This window comes from Oncorhynchus gorbuscha, linkage group LG02 (genome assembly GCF_021184085.1).
Source record: "Oncorhynchus gorbuscha isolate QuinsamMale2020 ecotype Even-year linkage group LG02, OgorEven_v1.0, whole genome shotgun sequence".
NCBI classification, from domain to species: domain Eukaryota; kingdom Metazoa; phylum Chordata; class Actinopteri; order Salmoniformes; family Salmonidae; genus Oncorhynchus; species Oncorhynchus gorbuscha.
In genome coordinates this window covers 19,569,706-19,594,886 of record NC_060174.1, presented here as the reverse complement: position 1 = coordinate 19,594,886, position 25,181 = coordinate 19,569,706, and the positions used below count along the sequence as shown (strand labels likewise).

At 42.3% G+C, this 25,181-nt stretch overlaps 1 long non-coding RNA gene across 2 annotated transcripts; it reads left to right on the top strand.

Annotated features, from left to right (window-relative positions):
• The first annotated feature begins 400 nt into the window (after positions 1 to 400).
• LOC123998641 lies at positions 401 to 18,326 on the top strand. 2 transcript variants are annotated; one of them, XR_006832302.1, is made up of 4 exons: positions 401 to 1,205; positions 8,416 to 8,616; positions 9,421 to 10,117; positions 17,515 to 18,326. It is a non-coding gene; the product is annotated as an uncharacterized LOC123998641 (long non-coding RNA). The 2 variants fall into 2 exon arrangements; XR_006832303.1 differs by lacking the exon at positions 9,421 to 10,117.
• Positions 18,327 to 25,181: the final 6,855 nt, after the last annotated feature.

Below are 25,181 nucleotides of genomic sequence, written 5' to 3'. Positions count from 1 at the left end.
CCATGGATCAGGAAGTGTTTGAAGTCAGAGTTTAATTATTGATTTGGGGTATAGCCGGAAGATAGACCTATTATAAACCCAATGGTTTCACACCATTAACATTAAGGGTTCGGGCTATTTTGATCATACATACATTTCCATGGCACACCTCTGGTGCACTAGTGTGTTAGAAGTGAGGCAATGACACAGTGCACACACACACAGTCAGTGAGTTTCTCTGGTAGTAATAGGATACTTCACCTGGACTCTTTAATAGCATCTCAGAAAAACAGAGTCCTTGCCCCTTTAAGGGAAGAAAAGTCAGAAAAACAGGAGTGAGAGATGTGTGTATGTCTGTGTGTACGTGTATGAGTCAGACTGATAGAAACATACACTAGAGAGAGAGAGAGAGAGAGAGAGAGAGAGAGAGAGAGAGAGAGAGAGAGAGAGAGAGAGAGAGAGAGGGAGAGAAAATTCATTAGGCACTAAGAGCTATTCCTCTCTGGCGAAAGGCTAATGCAATTGCCACAATAAGAGAGTCTCAACGGAGCCTGGAAAAACACTGAGGGGGATGAAAGAAGAGGAGGGAGGGAAGAAAGGAGGGAGGAGAACTGACAGCACTGCTTCCAGACCCTCAGATAGACAGTGGATCTCTTGGGACGAACAGTTGAAAGTCTTTCTCTCACTCTCCTTTTCTCTCTCTCTCTCTCTCTCTCTCTCTCTCTCTCTCTCTCTCTCTCTCTCTCTCTCTCTCTCTCTCTCTCTCTCTCTCTCTCTCTCTCTCTCTCTCTCCTGTTATTCTGCTGTAAGTGGACGAGCTGGGGCTATGCATCTCCAGAGTGATTCATTCGATTGAAGAAAGGAGACAAAACTAGCTAGCTGCCAGTCACCAGCCAGAGGGGTGTGTTAACTAGCTCCAAGTCTGACCTCTCCTCTGCTCTCCTCTTCTCTGTGGCAACCGAACACAGGATAGGACAACCCTTCTCTCTCTCTCATCTCTTCTCCTCTCCACCACTGGCTGTGGGAACTGGGAACAAGACCGGTATAGCCCCCTCTATACGCCCCCAAAAGAGACCTCGGCACAGGAAAGCCTGAGCTTCTGCTGCTGGATCTGAAATGGCACATTCCTTAGAGCAGTCTTCCCAGAAGGAACTCCTCCACTGACTGCTCCGCTCCTCAGCTGAACTCAGTCAGCTCCACGCGGCACTGCTGGATCTGGGAGCATGGTGAGTGGCGGTTCTGTTCACTTTTTCCGATTCTCTCTCTCACTCTGTCTCACTCTCTTATTAGGCTAAGGCAAGTCCCTTGTCAGTCACATAGATCAGACAACCATAGATCAGACAACCAGAAACAGCATCAGACCTGTCTAAAGTTACCCTGGTACACTGAGCATCAGAGTAACTTCACATTGTCGACATCTCATCAGCCAGGCTCTGTTCTATTGACCGCGGTGCTATCAGGAAGTATGAAGCAAAAACTATTTACTGTACCGTTTTTTCATCTGTTTATAGATTTTTGGTATTTGTCTGCTTATGTCATAAAATGATTGAGGATATTCACATGTTGATAGGTTAGTGTTTGCCTGTTCACATATTTTATTTAGAACTTAAATTGTCATACTGTTCAAGAAGAAAAATAATCCATGTCAGATTTCCATTTGAGACAGTGTTGAGACATACCAGCTGTGCACAAAGGATCAACCCTCTATCCTGTTAAATTGAGTGCAAAGAAAAATATACTACCAGCTAGAATTTCACACACCTGGTGCTGAATATTTGCATGTCTTGTGCCTCCACGCCCTCTTGTGAGCTTGTGAGCACTACTGTGTACTAAGGCTCTTCAAATGCCTACTCTTTATTTGGACATGAAATACTTTGATTCCATAAACTCAAATTCCTCTATTTCGAGACAAATAGTACAAATATTTGAATATGTTCCAAGATTTCTGGATTTACTCATCTAGTAGTTCCAGACAGACCAGGACAAAGGTTTTACAAGGTCTGATATTTGTATTTCTTTAGGTGCATTTTCAGATACTTGTCTATTTCCTGCTGGAGATGCATCTTTGGGCGTTGCCTGGAAGATGGGAAATAATGAACAGATGTGTCAATGATAGGGACATTCTGTTTGTGTGTGTGTGTGTGTGTGTGTGTGTGTGTGTGTGTGTGTGTGTGTGTGTGTGTGTGTGTGTGTGTGTGTGTGTGTGTGTGTGTGTGTGTGTGTGTGTGTGTGTGTGTGTGTGTGTGTGTGTGTGTGTGTGTGTGTGTGTGTGTGTGTGTGTTGCCACCACACAGTGAAACAGGAATGGTGGTCTGAACCCTGGCAATTACCAAACACATCCAAGCCATGCACTCAATGAAGGAGCCTTTGATAGGCCAGACTGACGCATAGAATTTACTTTTACGACCCTCCAAGTAGGAAACAGCTTCCCTTGTTGGAGTTTAAACACATGCCTGCACACACAGACAGCACACGCACTCATAAACACCTACTGTGCAGTACAAAGTACCCAGTGGCATCATGGACCCAATCATTTTAATAAGGCACTGTTTGATGATCAAATTCAATATCTTTTGCATTAATCCTGTGTATGTTTTTTTTTTTTGGGGGGGGGTCTTACATTTATCAAATTCAATGGACATGATGCCTCTGAGTAAACACAAACACTCACACCATCCCTTCAACACCAAGTGTGTGAAATTGCTGCAGTAACGTTGGCCAGGTCAAAATGTTGTTCACCAGTCATTGAATAATCAGGTTATGAAAACGATGCTGTGCTTCATGGCGCAGTAGGCTAACAGCAGCAACAACAGCCTACAATTGGAGACATCCGTCATGGAAAAACAGGCCTCAGTGTGGAGAGAAGAGATTGCATGCTTGGAATGGGGAGGGAGGGAGCCTCCCTGTGCACGTCAACTCCTCCTGTCTTCTCACATGTATTGTTTTGTTAGGTTTGATGTTGCGTTATCGTTGGCATGGCTTCAGATAAACCAGCTGATATGGTTTTGTCTGCATCAGTATAGTTTGACCTTCTGACTGACATATATGCCATTGATGTAGTCAGTCTGATATTGTATCTATGTGCCAGGCCCAGGAATTTTGCCACTACACTGTGACTTCACTCACAAACTAATTCTCTCTCTCTCTCTCTCTCGCTCTCTCGCTCTCTCTCTCTCTCATCAACTTTGAAGAAAATCTGTTTTTCAGAATAGTTCAAACACACGTACTACACTTGATAAGCCTACATTGTAACAGATTGCATTAACACAATGCAAAGTGAATTATAGCTAATGGAACACCAGAAGCTTTACTCCCAGTCCCTCCAGGTTGTAAATTCTGATTGAGGGACTCAATGGGGTGAATAATGGAATCCAGACTTAATGAACAGCTATAATGACGTTTTAATGCCGTGAAGCGTCTCACTACCTGCAGGAACAAAGGTGTGATATGACCTTTTGAGTTCAACATGGATATCCTCTCATGTCCCAAACCTCAGCTTCTCAATCAGGATTACCGCACCAGTCACCACAAAAGCAAAATACTTTAAGACTAAGACAACCAGCAGTGAAGGTCAAAATGATGTAAATACTGCACTTAGAACAATGCATGTCTTACAATTCAGACTTTTAGGCCTGCACATACAGTGGGGCAAACAAGTATTTAGTCAGCCACCAATTGTGAAAGTTCTCCCACTTAAAAAGATGAGAGAGGCCTGTAATTTTCATCATAGGTAAACCTCAACTATGACAGACAAAATGAGAAAAGAAAATCCAGAAAATGACATTGTAGGATTTTTAATGTATTTATTTGCAAATTATGGTGGAAAATAAGTATTTGGTCAATAACAAAAGTTTGTCTCAATACTTTGTTATATACCCTTTGTTGGCAATGACAGAGGTCAAACGTTTTCTGTAAGTCTTCACAAGGTTTTCACACACTTACTGGTATTTTGGTCCATTCCTCCATGCAGATCTCCTCTAGAGCAGTGATGTTTTGGGGCTGTTGCTGGGCAACACGGACTTTCAACTCCCTCCAAAGATTTTCTATGAGGTTGAGATCTAGAGACTGGCTAGGCCACTCCAGGACCTTGAAATGATTCTTACGAAGCCACTCCTTCGTTGCCCGGGCGGTGTGTTTGGGATCATTGTCATGCTGAAAGACCCAGCCACGTTTCATCTTCAATGCCCTTGCTGATGGAAGGAGGTTTTCACTCAAAATCTCACGATACATGGCCCCATTCATTCTTTCCTTTACACGGATCAGTCGTCCTGGTCCCTTTGCAGAAAAACAGCCCCAAAGCATGATGTTTCCACCCCCATGTTTCACAGTAGCTATGGTGTTCTTTGGATGCAACTCAGCATTCTTTGTCCTCCAAACACGACGAGTTGAGTTTTTACCAAAAAGTTTTATTTTGGTTTCATCTGACCATATTACATATTCCCAATCTTCTTCTGGATCATCCAAATGCTCTCTAGCAAACTTCAGACGGGCCTGGACATGTACTGGCTTAAGCAGGGGGACACGTCTGGCACTGCAGGATTTGAGTCCCTGGCAGCGTAGTGTGTTACTGATGGTAGGCTTTGTTACTTTGGTCCCATCTCTCTACAGGTCATTCACTAGATCCCCCTGTGAGGTTCTGGGATTTTTGCTCACCGTTCTTGTGATCATTTTGACCGCACAGGGTGAGGTCTTGCGTGGAGCCCCAGATCGAGTGATATTATCAGTGGTCTTGTATGTCTTCCATTTCCTAATAATTGCTCTCACAGTTGATTTCTTCAAACAAAGCTGCTTACCTATTGCAGACTCAGTCTTCCCAGCCTGGTGCAGGTCTACAATTTTGTTTCTGGTGTCCTTTGACAGCACTTTGGTCTTGGCCATAGTGGAGTTTGGAGTGTGACTGCTTGAGGTTGTTGACAGGTGTCTTTTTCTGATAACAAGTTCAAACAGGTGCCATTAATACAGGTAATGAGTGGAGGACAGAGCAGAGGAGCCTCTTAAAGAAGAAGCTACAGGTCTGTGAGAGCCAGAAATCTTGCTTGTTTGTAGGTGACCAAATACTTATTTTCCACCATAATTTGCAAATACATGAATAAAAAAATCATAAAATGTGATTTTCTGGATTTTTTTTTCTCATTTTGTCTGTCATAGTTGAAGGGTACCTATGATGAAAATTACAGGGCTCTCATCTTTTTAAGTGGGAAAACATGCACAATTGGTGGCTGACTAAATACTTTTTTGCCCCACTGTATCTATTTCATCTTCACACAAATCACCCATGGAATAGAATAGAACAGAATACAACTAGCTTAATGGGAAATAATAGAATACAATAGAATAAAATAGAATAAATAGACTAATGAGACATTTATACGTGTATAAGTTTATAAGCAGGAAGCTCTAAGTCCTCTCTCTAGCTGTCTCATTCTGTCCTGTACAGGTTATGTTTTGCGAGAGCAGAGATTCGTGGAGACAAACCATTGTAGCGCCAGTGTGTGAGATGCTGGGTGACTTAAACAGTGCGTCACTGTGGTCAGATGCTAAACTTCCACCTGCAGTCACAACCATCAGATACACGCCATGTCTCCTGTGTAAACACATGCGCTGTGGTTGGACATAAGGAGATGTTGTTTTACTTCCATTATGTCTGGGAAACATGATAACCTTGTGCAAAATAAGCAGAAAAAGCAATCCATTACATTTTGAATGAGCTCATTTGTGGTTGTCTATTCGGGACATATCAGATCAGATTCATTCAAATTTTATTGGTTGCATACACGTTTAGCAGATGTTACTGTGGGTGTAGCAAAACGCTTGTGTTCCTAGCTTCAACAGTGCAATAATATTTAACAATACACAACAATACACACAAATCTAAAAGTAAAAGAACGGAATTAAGAAATATTGAAATATTAATTAAGACGAGCAATGTCGGAATCCGGAGTTTTAAAGCGAAATGGACACTATGTAAAGTGTATTCCAATTAAAAGCTGATTAGCATATTACATGTGTAGAATGTCTCCAAATGATATTATATTACATTCTATTGTATTCTATTCTATTGCAAGTTGTCATTCCAAATACAATTCCAATACATCAATGCATTTTCTATGCTGCATGGTCTTGGCTAATCCTTTGTTTGCTTACTAGAGCTGAACTGATATGACACAGAGGTTTGTAATTGTGCCTCTGTCACTTTCAACAGTCACAGATACATTGATTTGTGGAAAATGTTATCAGCAAAGAAACATTTATCAGCAAAGAAACATTTCCTATAGCACACCTATCAAACAAACACACTGACTCACAGGTCACAAAGAGAGAAAGACAACTCCCTTTCTCTCCATCTCTCTCTCCCTGCCTCTCTCGCTCTCTCTCTCTACATGCAATGAAGCACAACTTGCCTTTCACATCTATACACTAGATGATACCAGAGAAGGGAGGGAGTGGTCAAGTGTTAACACCGGGCAAGACAGATAGGACATACATATTTCCCTCGCCTGCACCACGGTGTTGTTAAAGGTACACTGCTATATACACTGTGCAGGATTGTAGCAATTTCCTGCTGAATGCCAAGTAGGATACACAATACCTTGGCTGCTACAGAATGACAATGTATGGATGCAGGAAAGAATGTATGGATGTAGGAGCAGAAACAGGAAATGGTGTTGTCGACAAAGCTTAAAGCTCAGGGATAATAAACTTAATCTGAGAAAGGTCAGTGATATGAATAATTATATTAGTTGTGCATTGAATCAATTGTAATTTATTTGATTAATATAATATGAGGTATCTGATCAATTATTGCTAACTCTGAAAAGTGAGATCACTGATGGTCCTTATGTAGTGCACTACATTAGTTACTGTACACTACACAATATAACAAGCATAGGGACTCATTTGAGCTGAAATCAGCCATTTAAATCTAGCTCTCTATGATCGTTCTTTAATGCCACTCTATATTTGAGCCCTGTGTAGTGCAAACAAGGCCTCCACCCCACACTACTGCACCCTTGACCTCCTCACAACGCAACAATCCTGTCATTATGTAGTCCCTACAAGGGGACTCAGGAATTGGCCCAGGAATTTTCCTCTGGAGGAAAACAACAATAATAGTTATAATACATGACATTCCTCATACAGCATGAAAATGAAGTTGTTAAAAGAGAGGAGTTTGTTTGTGGTTTTCTTTTCCCGCCAAGTTCTGCCCGCAAACTTGAACGTTCTAGAACAGGGTTCCCCAACTAGCAGCCTGCGGGACAAATTTGGCACGCTGGTGGTTTTATTTGGTCCCACAAGTTTTCTTAGCAAAAAAAATAATATTATATATATATATACTGTATAATGAAAATCATTATTTTCATTGCTGAACATAATAGCCTGTAGAAACACCAGGAAATCAGCTCCAAGTGATTTTAATTGAAGAAATCTGTTCCCAAGTATTCTCAAACATAATAGAGAGACACGTGATTGTGTACAAACGTAAACAAGGTTTGAAATTATTATGTTTTAGTCAAACATTATATCTGTTTGGGCTTCTTGCGGTCAATTTGCAGTCTACAAATGATTTGTAATTATGTTCCGGCCCCCCGACCATCCGCTCCAGAAATAATCGGCCCTCGGCTGAATCTAGTTGATGATCCCTGTTCTAGAACATTTTAGAACTTGAAGCTTATTGAACGTTCTGCTCTGCTCTGTTCCATGGGTGAAAACTAAGGGTGAAAACTTTTAATTGGGGTGGTCTCTCTGTGTCAAATTCGGCTATGCTTATTTGAAGGGGGGCTCCCGAGTGCCTCAGTGCTCTAAGACAATGCATCTCAGTGCTAGAGGTGTCACTACAGACCCTGGTTCGATTTCAGGCTGTATCACAACCGGCCGTGATTGGGAGTCCCATAGGGTGGTGCACAATTGGCCCAGCGTCGTCCAGGTTAGGGTTGGCCAGGGTAGGCCGTCATTCTAAATAAGAATTTGTTCTTAACTGACTAGCCTAGTTAAATAAAGATTCAATAAATAAAATATAAAAGTGGTCTATACTGTATGTTTGTCCATTTTTCCTCTAGTTCTGGTGTTATTGGGAGCATTGATGTCCAGTAGCAATAAACAGTGCTCTCTGCTCCAGCCATTCCAGACAAGAACAATGTTTTCCCTGAGTCACTCCAAACAATGAGCTTTGACTGAGCAGCTGTGTCTGCATATTTCAACCAACCTCCACACCTGCTGCTTGCCTGCTTCCCTCTGACACAAACAGCATGCAACCAAAGTCTGCACAGCCATTCCTCATGTCCACCTACTTTATCAAAACCGCCTCTCGTTACGGAGATCAGACTATTGTCTTGCATTCCAGTGCAATCTGTATTGCGTGGTAGACAGTGGGTCATCTCTCCCCCGGTAGGTGATGAGGTGGTGACGGCATCTCTCTCCTCTCTTCTCTCCCTGCAGGGAGGGTCTGACTGGGAGCAGCCTGAGGACACAGGTGGACCACAGTTGGGGACGGGCCAGGGGCCAGGGACGGGCAACCGGCACAGCTTGCTACCAGTCTGGCTGTGGTGGGGAGGGTTCCTGGCACCGTGATTTGGTGCACAAACATAAACGAAAATCACATTGCCAGGGATTTCCACTCTTTCACATATAGTTCTCCAGGTGGGGTCTGTATGTTTTGCCCGTCAGGAGGACTTTCATGTCTGTCTTCTGTCTTGGCCCTATGTGGTCTATGGAAACAATATAATGTAAAATATTAGAGCGAGTGGATAGGAAGGTTGAATGTCAGGAAGTTCAACTTCAGATATAAGCTGTTCTTAGCGCTCACAGTGATTTACAGATTACCTCCTGGTATTAGCTCCTTACAAACAAAATCCCAAACAAAAAACAAAAGTGTTTTTATTCCTCTAAAGCTGCAGATGAGAGTACAAGCTGAAATCCAAACTGTTCTTTACAAATGGCCAGGATGTAAATCCAATGCATTTGAAAGCAGGCCAGGTTTACACAATGTATCATATTTTGGGTAAAGATCATCACCGTTAGGAATGCACAATGACATATAGCTTTAGAACTAAGGATATTGTCTGCAGACTCTCTATTTGAACTGTAGGAAACTGATCCTACTTAGGCAGCCTTTGCTTATAGACTTAAGGAGTGGTTAGATTTAAAGAACAAAGAGTGTTTTACCATCTGTAGAAGTCTACAAAGTACCTATAGCTTTAGAGCAGCCATACTCAACAGGCGGACCGCGGTCCAGATTTGGACCCAGAACGGGGTCAATACAGACCGCGGGTCCCAACAATTAGCTTTTTATAAAAGGGGCGCTAGAGTGGTTGTCTACTATGGACATATGGAAATTATCTAGAGAATATTAAAATTGAACGCTGACCCTTGGTAACATTCGAGATTTGCTATTTTTCATGGTTCTAGGTCTATTTTCAGGCATTTTGAACAATGAGCCTTTAGGGAGCCAAATAATGCTGCTCTATTACGTGAATGGTGCCAAACGATGCGGCTCACGGAAAAGACTCGGAAGGCCCATAGCTAATATGAACACACATAATACATGGCAAAATGTGTAGAATTGCAGAACATTTGTTTAAAACTCACGCCAACAAGAGGAGCATGTACAGTTTGAACCGTTTGGGGTCGCATGGGTTGCGAGGTGGCGATTTCTTACGACACCGATAACTCACAATATCCATCAAGACCTTTGCAACCTAGGAAATGTGTGTGATCGGACCTTCTCAAATAGAACCCCTGCTATAGACGAATCAATTAAAGTTTCTCCCAACTGTCTGCCAGTGAAAGTCTCTATTATTTTCCTCATTTGCATCCTGTCATAAGCAGCCAATTGCTAAAGGCACAGAGCTTAGCTAATTGGTGAGCATTGATCCCTCTTATATGTTGTTCACAGTGGCTAAGTTCAGTGCCTGAGGTGAAATAGTTGATGTGGCGGGATGTGTTCCAAACGATGGCGATAAATGCAAAGAGCACTGGCTGAGATCTGAGATGTGAAGATGAAGGAAGAGGGTGGAAAGAGAGGGACAGAGTTGTGCAGCAGTGGAACGCAGCACGATCCCCGTAAAGAGCGGAGGAAGGAAGAAATGCTACTGAGAGAATGTCTGGCCAGTCTAGGCATGCCTAGTTCCACTCCACCTCGGTCAGTCAATCAGAGCACAGCACCCCACCTTTGTCACTCAGCACAGGCACTAGTTTATGAGGCATGCCTCACTTCACCTCCTTCCCAGAGCTGTATGTGTAGGCTAGGCTGCCTGCCCAACATTCACACTCTGAGCTGTGGAGGACTGTGGGTGTTTGGTACTTGGTACAGTACCATGCCAAGTAACTCTGAGGCCACTTTACGAGTGTGTGAAATTAACTTTATGAGTTAACATACAGTGGGGTCCAAAATTATTGACACCCTTGATAAAGATGAGCAGTAATGACTGTATAAAATAAATCATTCAACTACTGAGCTATATTGTATGCTCAACTTTTTTGGGGGGAATTATATTATTCTATACTAGTACAGTTGCTGAGAGAAAGTGATTTTTCTTAACAAGTAACATTTTTTTCCTTTCAAAAAGTTAGGGGTCAAAATGATTGACACCCCTAAAGATTCTTATAAATAAAGTAGTGAAAAGTGTAGTATTTGGTCCCATATTCCTAGCACACAATGACTACGTCAATTTCTGTTAGTTATGGTTGCTTTTCTGATTATTTTCTGCCCAATATTATACATTTTATTATAATTAAGAATATGATATGTTTCTAAACACTTCTACATTAATGTGGACGCTACCATGATTAATGATAATCCTGAATGAATTGTGAATAACGATGAGTGAGAAAGTTACAGACAACGATATTGTTGGGAAGGAGCAAGCAAGAAAGACATTTCATTGTACTAGTGCACATGACAATAAAAACTTGAAACTTGTCTTGGGGGTATGATCTTTGACCCTCTGTAACTTTCTCACTCATCGTTATTCACAATTCATTCAGGATTGTCTGTAGTAATGGTAGCATTCACATTAATGTAGAAGTGTTTAGAAACCTATTCTATTCTTGTTTACAATAAAAGTGACTCCAAAACTAAACAATCAATTATTTACCATTCATTTCTAATGGGCACAAAATAATCTGTAATACAACTAAAACAAACTGCAAATGCATCCAACAAGCTTGATCTAGTCATTGTTTGCTAGGAATATGGGAGCAAATAATAAACTTTATTTATAACATTTAGGGGTGCCAACATTTTTTACCCCTACATCTTTATTTATTGTATTTTATTTAACCTTTATTTAACCAGGTAGGCTAGTTGAGAACAAGTTCTCATTTACAACTGTGACCTGGCCAAGATAAAGCACAGCAGTTCGGCACATACAACAACACAGAGTTACACATAGAATAAACAAACATACAGTCAATAATACAGTAGAAAAAAATAAAATCTATATACAGTGAGCGCAGATGAGGTAAGATAAGGGAGTTAAGGCAATAAATAGGCCATGATGGCAAAGTAATTACAATATAGCAATTAGACACCAGAATGGTAGATGTGCATAAGATGAATGTGCAAGTAGAGATACTGGGGTGCAAAGGAGCAAGATAAATAAATAAATACAGTATGGGGATGAGGTAGTTGGATGGGCTGTTTACAGATGGACTATGTACAGGTGCAGTGATCTGTGAGCTGCTCTGACAGCAGGTGCTTAAAGCTAGTGAGGGGGATATGGGAGATATGATACCTGTTTGAGAAATAAAAGTTTTACTTGTTAAAAAAAAAATCTTTATCTGAATAATTGTATTAGTGTAAAATAATATAATTTCCCATCTGTTTTGCTAACAACATAGCTCAGTATTTGAAATTGTTTCTTTTATACAGTCATTATTGCTCTACTTTATCAAGGGTGTCAATAATTTCAGGCCCCACTGTAAATGCAAAACATCTTGTGGGACAGTGCTGGACCCATGCAGGCATTTTTAAAGCATGTTTTTTATGCTTTAATTTGTGTTGTTGTAGTTATGTCTGTCACCTTGTCCATTGGCCAGCTGGTGAGTCTGTCTTCTGGATAATTGTGATGCAGTCCCTGTGGCCAATTGTTAGAGTGCATTCGGAAAGTAGTCAGACCCCTTCGATTTTTCCACATTTTGTTACGCTACTTCCTTGTTCTAAAATGTATTCATTTAAAAACTTTCATCAATCTACATACAATACCCCATGATGACGATGCGAAAACAAGTTTTTATACATTTATGAAAAAACAAATAAACAGAAATACCTCATTTACATAAGTATTCAGACCCCTTGCTATGAGACTCGAAATTGAGCTCAGGGGCATCCTGTTTCCATTGATCATCCTTCAGATTTTTCTACAACTTGATTGGGGTCCACCTGTGGTCAATTTCATTGACTGGACATGATTTGGAAAGGCACACACCTGTCTATATAAGGTCCCACAGCTGACAGGGCATGTCAGGGCAAAAATCAAGCCGTGAGGTCAAAGGAATTGTCCGTAGAGCTCCAAGACAAGATTGTGTCGAGGCAAACATTTTCTGTGATATTTGCGACATTGAAAGTCCCCAAGAACACAGTGGCCTCCATCAGTTTGGAACCACCAAGACTTCCGAGAGCTGGCCATCCAGCCAAACTGAGCAATTGGGGGAGAAGGGCCTTGGTCAGGGAAGTGACCAAAAACCTGATAGTCACTCTGACAGAGCTCCAGAGTTCCTCTGTGGAGACAGGAGAACCTTCCAGAAGGACAACCATCTCTACAGCACTCCACCAATCAGGCCTTTATGGTAGAGTGGCCAGACAGAACACCACTCCTCATTAAAAGGCACATGACAGCCTGCTTGGAGTTTGCCAAAAGGCACCCTATGGACTCTCTGGTCTGATGAAACTAAGATGGAACTCTTTGGCCTGAATGCCAAGCATTACGTCTGGAGGAAACCTGGTACCACTTCTACAGTGAAGCATGTTGGTGGCAGCATCATGCTGTGGCGATGTTTTTCAGTGGAAGAGACTGGTAGACTAGTCAGGATAGAGGGAAAGATGAACAGAGCAAAGTACAGAGAGGTATTTGATGAAAACCTGCTCCAGAGGGCTCAGGATCTCAGACTGGGGCAAAGGTTCACATTCCAACAGAACAACGACGCTAAGCAAACAGCCAAGACAATGCAGGAGTAGCCCCGGGACAAGCCTCTGAATGTCCTTGAGTGACCCAGCCAGCGCTCGGACTTGAACTTGATCGAACATCTCTGGAGAGACCTGGAAATAGCTGTGCTTGACCATCCAATCTGACAGTGCTTGAGAGGGATCTGCTGAGAAGAATGGGAGAAACTCCCCAAATACAGGTATGCCAAGATTGTAGCGTCATACCTAAGAAGACTTGAGGCTGTAATCGCTGCCAAAGGTGCTTCAACAAAGTAGTTAGTAAAGGGTCTGAATACTTATGTAAATCTAATATTTCTGGGGGGGTTTCAAATAAATTTGCAAACATGCTTTGTCATTATGGGGTGTTCTGTATTGATGAAGGAAAAACCCAATTTAATAAATTTTAGAATAACGCTGTAACCTAACAAAAGGGTTCTGAATTCTTTCCGAATGCACTGTATGTCGTCTCATCAAGATGTTTAGACCTCTTGTGGTAATTTCTTAGTAAGGCATTGGACTGACAGTTGCGGGTTGAAGTCCTGCTTAGGGCTACCCATCAAATTGGCTGCAGTATCTTTTTTCTTCTCCATTCGGTCTCAATGCAGAGTGTTGGAGTGTTTCTAAAGGGATGGACGTGGAGGGTTAAATATCCTATGGTTGGGGCTGTGCCCTCCTGTGCCTACTGAACTGGTATCAGTGTTAACTCTGAGTACTGGCTCAGTTCAGCAGGAACAGGAGTGAAGCCCATTGTGTGCCATTACATCATCATCATCTTCCAATCAGCATGCAGCAAGATGCCTAGTACCCATTGAACCCTAAAATATTAGACAGAGGCATTGCAGCCTGTAAGAATTGAATATATCTGCTTAAAGTATGAATGTTTCACAACCAGATTTATCACTATGGCTAGTCTTGGTGGCAGGCAGTGTGGAGAGGGTACATTGAATTTGCTGCATACTAATGCAGTCATTCTCCACAAACTTCATGTTTATTTCAATATCGCATTCCTCCCTTGACAAGGCCGCAGACACGCACACATGCACTCTTTATTTCTCTGAGCCATCAGAGAGCAAATGGAGATGCGCACAGTTATGACTATAACTACTGTTCCCTGAAGGAGGGAATTAGCTATAACACACTATGAAGAGTCAACGACCAATCCTATTCACCTGACGAACTGAATTGAAATCACACCCAACGGACCAATAATTTCCTCATTCCATCCTTTAGGGAAACAATAGTTATATTCATAACTGTATATTCCCTTTCAGTTGGTCACTCTGTATAACATACTATGGTTTACATACAATCACGCCAAAAGCCAGCTCAGAGGGTACCAAACTAGGAGACTCAACGCAGCCCAAGCACATACAGGTTCCACCGGCTCCAAAAAGAGGTTACAGAAGACACGTTTTTCCCTACTACTTAACTGTGAAGCATGAACTGTTAAAGCCTCATTAGGCCTGAACTGTCAGATCCCCATATAGGGAACCAGAACCTGCTGCAACTTGGCTATAAGCACAGAATCGCTGCCACTGCAGCCCAAGTCCATAGACCCAACTATTCTACTTACCATACAAGCCTGAAATGTCAGAACTACAAAACAACAGAACATCTGTCGGGACTTTGTAAAGCATACACACGTTCTGCATAGCATCAACCAGAGTCGATGAACCACGGCAGCTTGAGGCGCACAAGAAACCTGCAGTAACCTGGAAACGGTGTACTTGTACGCTGCCAGGCAGCCCAAGGCTCAAACTGTGGTAACGGATAAATGTGAAATCTGCACGCTGACTAACGCGCACTCCCAGACCCAGTGTAACAGTGTTGCTTCCGTCTCTCTCCTTGCCCCAACCTGGGCTCAAACCAGGAACCCTCTGAACAACTCAACAAGTGCCTCCCATGAACCATTATTACCTATCGTTCCACAAAGCCTCGGCCCTTGAGGAGCAAGGGAAACAACTACTTCAAGGTCTCAGAGCGAGTGATGTCGCTGATAGAAAAACTATTAGCGTGCACCAGGCTAACTAGCTAGCCATTTCACAAACACTACATCAGCCATAAGAACAACATGAGACACAGGGAGGAGTTACATCCAAGCAATAAAACCTCACAAAGGTATGTGGGGAACCCCAACTCGCTACACCACAGACATTACCAATCATCATACACCTAAACACTGCCCAAGAAGCTGCCACACCCCTAGTAGAGTGAGCTTGCACACCACTAGGCAACCCTTGTCCTTTGTTGTCACAGGCCAGGGAGAAAGCCTCCACATTCCAATGAGAAAGACGGTGCTTATAAAGCGCCCTACCCAGAGTTGGATTATCAAAACAGACAAAAAGCTGGTCACAACGCGGATATCCTTGGTCCTATCCATATATGTGTGTAAAGTGCACACCAGACACAGGCCATGCAACCTGCGTTGTTCACTGGAAGCAAACGGAGGAGGTGAGAAAGGGAAAGTTCGAATGCCAGAACCTGTAAGATATAGGCATAACCTTGGGAGCAAACTGCATTAGGACGTAACCTCACATTGGAGTCAATACTGTATGCGCAAGATCCCCAATGCCCTTGGCTGAGACATAGAACATGAGCAGGGCAGTCTTGTAGGAAAGGACCTCCACGTCCACAGACTCCAATGGTTCAAACAGTGCTAGCCTCCCCACACTGACTTCCTGTCAAGGCAAGGGCTGATTTCAAGGTTTTACTGCTAACCTACAAAGCATTACATGGGCTTGCCCCTACCTATCTCTCTGATTTGGTCCTGCCGTACATACCTACATGTACGCTACGATCACAAGACGCTGGCCTCCTAATTGTCCCTAGAATTTCTAAGCAAACAGCTGGAGGCAGGGCTTTCTCATGTGAGACCCATGTGAGAGACGCAAACTCAGTCTCAACCTTTAAGTCTTTACTGAAGACTCATCTCTTCAGTGGGTCATATGATTGAGTGTAGTCTGGCCCAGGAGTGTGATTGAGTGTAGTCTGGCCCAGCCGGGACTTTAGGCTGCCCCGGTCTGATGTCATCCAATTTACACTCTGAAAACCCTCCAGAACCAATCAGGGATAGTATATCATTCCATGGAATCCAAACTCAGCTGAGATGACACCCATATCAATTCCAATCACCAATCTTCTTCACAAAGTCAGCCCAACTCCCAATGGAAGTTGAACTTAGCCAGAGCAGTGGTCACACAAACTGGTCCGAGCCAATTCCTCCTGAGCATGATTCCACCCCAGGCAATAGGACAGCACTCGTGAGTATCTTTAATTTTCATTGTGAAACCACATGCGGTGGAGGTTCAAACTCGGCCAGTTAGCTTTTTTGAACGGACTCTTACCACTGGCCATCTTACTCACAAGGAAGCATTAGCTACACAAGCAGAGCAGAACGTAGGTCGCTGTTACCAAACACAAAAACTGATACCAAGACCTAAAAATGTAAACATCTAGGGGGACGAGTACTCTCTCCCCATTAACAGACACCTAAGTTCGATCCGAATCGCCTAGCCATCATGTGCTTTAAAAGTTTGTAAATTGCGTGACGCGTTCTTCCTTCAGGTGAGCTGAAGAGCCCCGGTGTTATAGCCAGGAAGGCGGGGCTTCCGAGGGTGGGATCAACATCCACTGGCCCGTTGGGCATCATTTCAGTTTGCTTCAGGTGAATAGGATTGGTCTTTGACTCCCCATAATATATTATACCGAGTGATGGACTGAAAGGGAACTGAATTTCATTGTGAGGTAATCCAAGTGAAATGTCTGCTATGTCTATGTAATTGATGTTACCCTAGAAAGCCTCATTTTCAGCTGATTGGGAATGTCTGCTATGTCTATGTAATTGATGTTACCCTAGAAAGCCTCATTTTCAGCTGATTGGGAATGTCTGCTATGTCTATGTAATTGATGTTACCCTAGAAAGCCTCATTTTCAGCTGATTGGGAATGTCTGCTATGTTACTTTATGTTCCCCTGCCACAGAGATAATGTAGCATGTTATAAACCAGGACTTGGAAACATTCTTCATCTTAAGAGTTTGTTACCATAGGATAAAAGAGGTTCATTAACTATACAATACATCTCAGCTCATCCAACAAGATGTGCATTGTAGATGACATTTGCCACCTCTTTTCTTTTGCAATTATTTTGAACCTTGAAGAGATTACCTGAATGAGATCCAGTTTTGTAATATGAAAGGACTGACGGAATCTTGTCCTTGGGACATTGTTCCAAAGTAATATTCATCAAATGCTATGGATCTTTTTTTCTTCATCTATTATGGGATAAATCGAGTCTAATCCATCAGACAGGAGATTAATGTTGATCTACTACTTAAAATGTCTTATTTGTGGTTTCTTAACTCTGAGACATGCTTGGATTCTTTTGTTATCACAGATATCTCTTTCATGCTGTTCTGTGAGTCACCACTTTTCCTGTAAGTTGGACAAACTTAAATGGTCCACACCATACAGATAGTGTGGTGAAGAAGGCAGCGCCTCTTCAACCTGAAGAAATGTGTCTTGTCACTCAAAACCCTGACAAACTTTTACAGATGCACAATCGAAAGCATCCTGTCAGGCTGTATCACAGCCTGGTACGGCAACTGCACCGTCCTCAGCCGCAAGGCTCTCGAGAGGGTGGTCTGGTCTGCATCAACGGGGGAAAACTACCTAGCCTCCATGAGACCTACAGGACAACAACCATCCGAGCCATTGTCTGTTCACACCGCTGCCATCCAGAGGGCGAGGTCAGTACAGGTGCATCAAAGCTGGGACCGAGAGACTGAAAAACAGCTTCTATCTCAAGGCCATCAGACTGATTTCTATTTGCCATATATTTTTGAACTGTGCTGTGATGTTTCACAAAAGTTCTGAACCTTTCTATTCTCAGTTTCTACAGATTGTCAATTTAAAGAACATTTATTTGCTAAGAGTATTATTATATTATTGATCAAGTGACTATGACTTTTCAAATCACCCAGCAGTGCTATTTGCAGAGTTAGCGCTAGCTAAATGTTGCAATTCTTCAGCCATTCCTGAACCTGCAAACAAAAACAAGCTACATATGGACAGTACCAAAACAAATGATCTAATGTTTATGTCTCTTTGTAGCAACATCTGCATAGCTGGGATGGTTGTATCCCCCATATATATAACATTCACTTAGTTGCAAGAATATTGCATAATAATTAAAATGGAAAAACTCTGTTTTGAATCCGGCGTCATTTTGTGTATCAGTTCATAAATCATGTGCCGTGGAATCGGTACATCGACAATCTCTCCCTAACCATTTCCTTATATGAATTGTAACTCTGTAAAATAATTTAAATTGTTGCATAGTGCGTTCATATTTGCTCAGTGTTTATTTCCACACTATGAGGTGGGAATAATACTGTGAAATTGTGAAAATGGTGATAATGTCCTTTTAGTGTAAGACCTTTTGGAAAAGACTGCCTAAAATTTCAGCCTGTTTTGATGATGGAGTTTTGGCCTGCCTGGTGACATCACCGACATCAGGTGGTAATAGGCGGGACAGTTGTAAATCATGCAGCGCCGTGTGTCACGATGGCAGATTTTAGAGAAACAACAAATGTCGGTACATAAGTGTCTTACATCGTCTGAAAGCTTAAATTTGTGTTAATATAACTACACTGTCCAATTTACAGTAGCTATTACTGTGAAAAAATGCCATGCTATTGTTTGAGAGCTCCTAAAATCAAAACCCTTTTTTCACAGCAATAGGTTTGATAAATTCACCTCTGAAGGTGAAATGTGTACTTACCCTTAACAGGAGAGTCCCCCTTCTAGTTGTTGAGGAGAGTTGCAGGGCTAGCGGCAACAGACTGCAGGTCCCTTCGGGTAGGCGCGGGCCGTAGAGGATAGAGACACCTGCTCACACGTAGTATCTGAAGACGAGGCAGAATACAACTGGACGGAACAAAAGCAAAGCAAACAGCAAACAAGAATCCGACAAGGACAGAGGCAGAAACCGAGAGAGAAATAGAGACCTAATCAGAGGGCAAAATAGGGGACAGGTGTGAGAGAGTAAACGAGGTCGTTAGGAGAATGAGGAACAGCTGGGAGCAGGAACGGAACGATAGAGAGAGAGAGGGATAGAGAGAGGGAAAGAAACCTAATAAGACCAGCAGGGGGAAACGAATAGAAGAGAAAGCACAGGGACAAGACATGACAATATATGACAATACATGACACTTACATTCTGAAATCTTGCTCTGATTTATCATCCAAAGGGTCCCAGAGATAACATGAATTGTTGTTTTGTCAGATAAAATCATTTTTCATATCCTAAAAAGGTCCAGCATACACGATCGATTGCATGCACGATCGATTTTGTATTTCCACTCGTTCAATTTGCAAAGAAAGGAATCTGTGAAAATCTAAACGTGGTTTCAACCAGTAAAATCACATTTGTATTTATTCCTCAGAGATCCTAGAACGTAACCAGACTTCACTATATCATTAGGAGTGTAGTATATCCTATAGGACACTATATTTGGTCAGAGAGCGACACCTTCATGGCGAGCCGATGACGCAGGCGGTCTTCAGTTGATTGACTGTAACTTTGTAAAATAAGCACTAATCGGGGTCAAAAAAAAGCTAGCTAGATAGCCACAATGAGCTGGGCTTTACGGGAGTATGTGGCAGATACTTTGTATCTGTCGCAAAACTTTGCTACAAACCACCTTGTGCGACAGAAAGCCTTTTCCTTTTGGTAAAAAATGACAAGAATATGGAGAGTTATGAAGTTATGAAAACTGTGTGTTTTGTAAATGTTGAACTTACAATATGGCTACTAATACTGGAAAAGCTCAATCAAAGTCCAAGTATACAGATTTGACCATATTCTTGCAGAAAAATGTAATGTAATTGTCTCCTTCACGATTTGCACACATGTACCTGGTGACTTCACACTACATATCATGTAGCTTGTTCATACTTTAAGTTATCCATCTGAAACTTTGCACATACACTACTGCCATCTTGTGGACACCATCGGAATTACAACCAGAGAGATGGCTAGTAGTGGGACCTTTCTGTTGCATTTCAAAGATGGTGGTAGAAAAAAAGAAGAAAGTGGTTGGTTATTTCTTTGTATTTTCTTCTACCAGATCTATCGTGTTATATTCTTCTACATTCAATTCACATTTCTACAGACTTCAATGTGTCCTTACAAATGGTACCAAGAATATGCATATCCTTTATTCAGGGCCTGAGCTACAGGAAGTTAGATTTGGGTATGTCATTTTAGGCAAAAATTGGAAAAAAAGGGGGCTGTCCCTATGAAGTTTTAATAGACCAATAGTTCCAAACCTCTCTGCCAATAACAGCTAATTTTCCATTTTTCCCTTCACATTCAGACATCTCCCAGTTAACTTGCATGCCTTATCCAACAGTGCAGCATTTAATATAAAAAAAAACAAGAGAAAAAAGAGAGGAAGGTAAATACAGTGTAAATTATACATTTTTATTTTACTAGGCAAGTCAGTTTTATTTAACTAGGCAAGTCAGTTAAGAACAAATTCTTATTTTCAATGACGGCCTAGGAACTGTTCAGGGGCAGAACGACAGATTTTGTACCTTGTCAGCTTGGGGATTTGAACTTGCAACCTTCCGGTTACTAGTCCAATGCACTAACCACTAGGCTACCCTGCCGCCCCAATGTGCAGGGATACTGGAGTATTTGAGGTAGAAAACAATTACTGTAAGGTACTTTATTGTTACCCAGAAATGAGTTGATATTCAGATCAATACAGCTGCATTGGACCTTTGAAAGGAACCCAAAGGATTGTCCAGGTAATTACAGAAGGTCACAGGTTCAAATACCCACCAGGATTACACTTGTTCCATCCAGTGGGCTGCCTACAACCCACACTAGAATCATAAATATGACAATACACACTCTCCAGCCCTCCTATACAGGCACAGTCCTAAATGGCTTACCCAGACCAAAGACTCAGCTCTCCCCACATCTCCTATTTTAGTTTCCATAGCAATGCCAAAGTCTGTTTATCGTTCTCCTCAAAAGCTGACCAGGTTTGAGATGTGGCCGCTTTATTTGGCTTGATTCGTTTTTGTTGCCCCCTCCACTATTTAATCAGTGTCCTTGTGATCCTGGCCGTGGCAGCGTGCAGGCTGGGTAATTGGCTTAGGCTGAGCAGTACCAGCTGTGCTACAAATTCAAGCTCCAGTCCACTCTGCCTCATAGCGTGTAAATGACAAGCTGGGAGAAAAACCACAGAATTGGGGCTTCTGCCTGCCGGTCCTCCCAGCCCCAGGTCACAGCCTTGCTGAAATCCAATTCTCAGTGCATAAAAGACCACTCTTTGAAAAAGTATTCGGTATGAAGTCATGCAGAAATTATACTTTGACCGAATTTCCTAGACATGTTTTTATTGAGTTCATATGCGCACGTCTTGAAGAGAGCAGCTGTTGGAATTTCATCAGATCGTGTCATATCCGTGTCCTTATACTGTATATCATCTAATACAGATGTACACGTCATGATAGAGATGTACACATCATGATAGAGATGTACACTTCATGATAGAGATGTACACGTCATGAAATTCCTGATCCTACATAACTTCTGTCTTGTCCACCCTCCCTTCATCTTCTGATCTGCAAGCCAGACTGGAACGATGACAGATCTGAAACTGGTAAAGAAGAAGGAAACAGCTGAGTTGAAGGCTTCAGTACAGCTCCTCTGTGCTCTCATGGTCACTTGTCCTCTCCAGATGTTTTTTTCTTCCTCAGCTTCTCAGAGGCCAGCTCGTATGTGTGCGTGTGTTACAACACAATTACAACTGAATATAATTAACCAAAATTACTCCAAATCCGCAAGCTAAGATCCCATGGTCAGGTGCAACAGACAAATTCAAGAAATTATGTAATCAAGCAATAAGTTCTGAGGGGGTGTGGTGTATGGTCAATATAACACAGCTAAGGGCTGTTCTTTCGCATGACGCAACGCGGAGTACCTGGATACAGCCCCTGGCCATGGTATATTGGCAATATACCACAAACACCTGAGGTGCCTTTTTCTTATTTACTTTTACCCCTTTGGTCAGGGCCAGCTGTGACACAGCCTGGGATCAAACCAGTGTCTGTAGTAACGCCTCAACTACTGTGATACACCTGATGTGCCTTATTGCTATTATAAACTGGTTACCAATGTAATTCGAGCAGTAAAAATAAATGTTTTTCATACCTGTGATATACGGTCTGATATAACACAACTTTCAGCCAATCAGCATTCAGAGCTCGAACCACCCAGTTTATAAAATGCAAATAATGCACTGTGTGGACAAGCTGTGACTACACAGCTATGCCCTTCCCTTGCTTTGTTCTCTGTGCTGGCAGGAGCATGATGTCAATAATATCAATGACCCATTGTCAATTGGAAAGGAAATTATTGTGTTGTGATTGATTGGGTGTGATTGTATCCACAACACTCACTATTTACATAGCCTTTAGTAATGAATAAATACCTGAGCCTGAAGTATGAACGCTAAACGGCAAATTCATGACATTCGTTCTCTGAACCACTTTGAGGTGTTTGGAGGCACCTACGATATTGTCAGCTCGCTAGTTTATGAAATCATCCATCCGAAACACTGAAAAAGAACAGATACTCAGGGCTCCCGAGTGGCACAGCGGTTTAAGGCACTGCATCTCAGTGCAAGAGGCATCACTACAGTCCCTGGTTTGAATCCAGGCTGTATCACATCCGGCCGTGATTGGGAGTCCCATAGGACGGCGCACAATTGACCCAGCGTCATCCAGGTTTGGCCGGGGTTGTAAATAAGAATTTGTTCTTAACTGACTTGCCTAGTTAAATAAAGGTTAAATAAATAAAAAAAGATAACCAGTGACCTCCGTGACACCTTCAAGCTTCTCTTCTCAGTGCTTCTGTTCGGTTCCCTCCTTGTTTCACCACAGTCAAATCCCATTTACCCACTTAAGATGGCTGCCAGAGCCAGGGAGAAAATTACAAATATTCCCACATCCACCCCCTGTAATGGCATGTTTACATGTTGTCCTCGTTCCTCATTTACAGTCTAGAAAAGAAGCCATTGTATATCTCACTTAGGTAGCTAGCAGACGGGCAGGTTCATGAACTGTGAGCAGGAAAAGAGAGAAGGAGGAGAGGAAAGGAAAGAGAAGTCAGATGGAGTGGACTGCTGGAGTGTTTCAGGGCCTGTTGTAATGTCAGACAGTACATCATTAGCACACCTGCAGGCAAATCGCTGGGTAATTAAAGAGCATATGGCCACGTCTGCACGCAACCACCATTAACCCAACACACCTCAATTAGAGCAGAGAAAGGGTCTGTTGTGGGCAAGAGAGAGCGGCGGTCTGCGTATCAGCCCTTGACGTGTCAAATATGACACAACAAACGGCTAAGCCCTCCGCTAATAAAGCCTGGAATTTTTTGTTTCTTTTTCATCAGGCACTGGAGCCACGCCAGAACCCAAAATGAAAGGCTTATCTTACCTTTACTTCGAAAGTGCAGGACTTTGTGTGAAGAAGTATAGCAACACTTGCAACCACTTGTTTAATTCAACAATGTAACAACAACAAAAACAGTAAAGAGACAAAAGGCCACAATGCAGTGTATTTTACTGCACTGACTTCTGCTAGAGGCCTCTGTAGTGACTTTTGACTTGCAACTGACAGACTTATGCAAGCCATTTTACAGCAAAATACTATACCTTATAAATAAAAAGAAATATATTCTTTGGATAACCCATTTCACAATCAATATTCAACCATGATGGCTACGCATGGTTTATTTCTACAATTTAATTATCCCTCCACTCCCTGTGTGTGTGTGTGTGTGTGTGTGTGTGTGTGTGTGTGTGTGTGTGTGTGTGTGTGTGTGTGTGTGTGTGTGTGTGTGTGTGTGTGTGTGTGTGTGTGTGTGTGTGTGTGTGTGTGTGTGCGTGTGCGTGTGCGTGTGCGTGTGTGTGTGTGTGTGTGTGTGACACATCAATCACCTGCATGGTAGACAAAGGGAAAGTTATTTTTCCTCTCTCACCTCACACCACATTTCCCTCCCAGTTCCCACAGCCACGGGCGAGCCCGAGCAGCTCAGCTACTTCACAAACAGGCATGCCTGTGTGGTCGCCAAACCCTCTCAATACTCTAAACTGGCTTCCTTTCTTAAGCACCCTTCCCCTTACTTCATTTAGCACTGGTGTAAAATAACTTGTCAGGTAAAAGCAATTTTCCAGATCAAGCATACCTGATTCAACTTGTCGAATAATAATCAATCAGGTGAGCTAGTTCGGGGCTAGAACAAAATTGTAAACGTCTGGGGGTCCCAAAGGAGATGTTTGAGAAACAATGGTTTGGACTATTGAGATGGACCCCTGCATCACAGTTCCCATAGCCATTATTTTCAGAACCTCTGACCGGCGAACCTCTGTAGCTCTGCCAGCTGAATGATCCGTTAGCTATGATTTATGACGACTATCCTCCATCCCCCACCATTTCCTGAGCTCAGCTAAAATCATCTCACCTCCATCTTCCTTCCCCACTGTCTTCTGGAATGTTCTCATAGAGCCCGAGTACTGTTGCTGATTCCTGATATTTAATTGACATTTCACTGTGATTGTTAGGTGAGAGTAGGTTCATCACCTGCGTAGGAACTGTACAGTATGGTTAGTTAATCTGTAAATAAAATCTAATACAGTATTATTGTTAATAGTCCTATGATTGGATGGAACGTTTTCACACATCTCCTTCCTATCTTCAATACCCCAGGCCTTGTTCCAAATGCTCTACCACGTGTGTAATCATTTATACCCTACCAGTAACATACTTTTTAGATAAATAGTAATTGTGATGCAAATTAAGTTTCTGTCCACATATTTTTCATCAATCAAAGTCACAGATCTGGTGTTACAAACATTGAGGTTATCTAGAAATACTGTGGATTCGGCCATGCAAAAAACAATGATCCTGTGCCAGAAGAGAATCTTAAAATGTATCAATTCTTTGAAGACACTTTTGCTCATGTCTCTTGTTACAGGAAATATT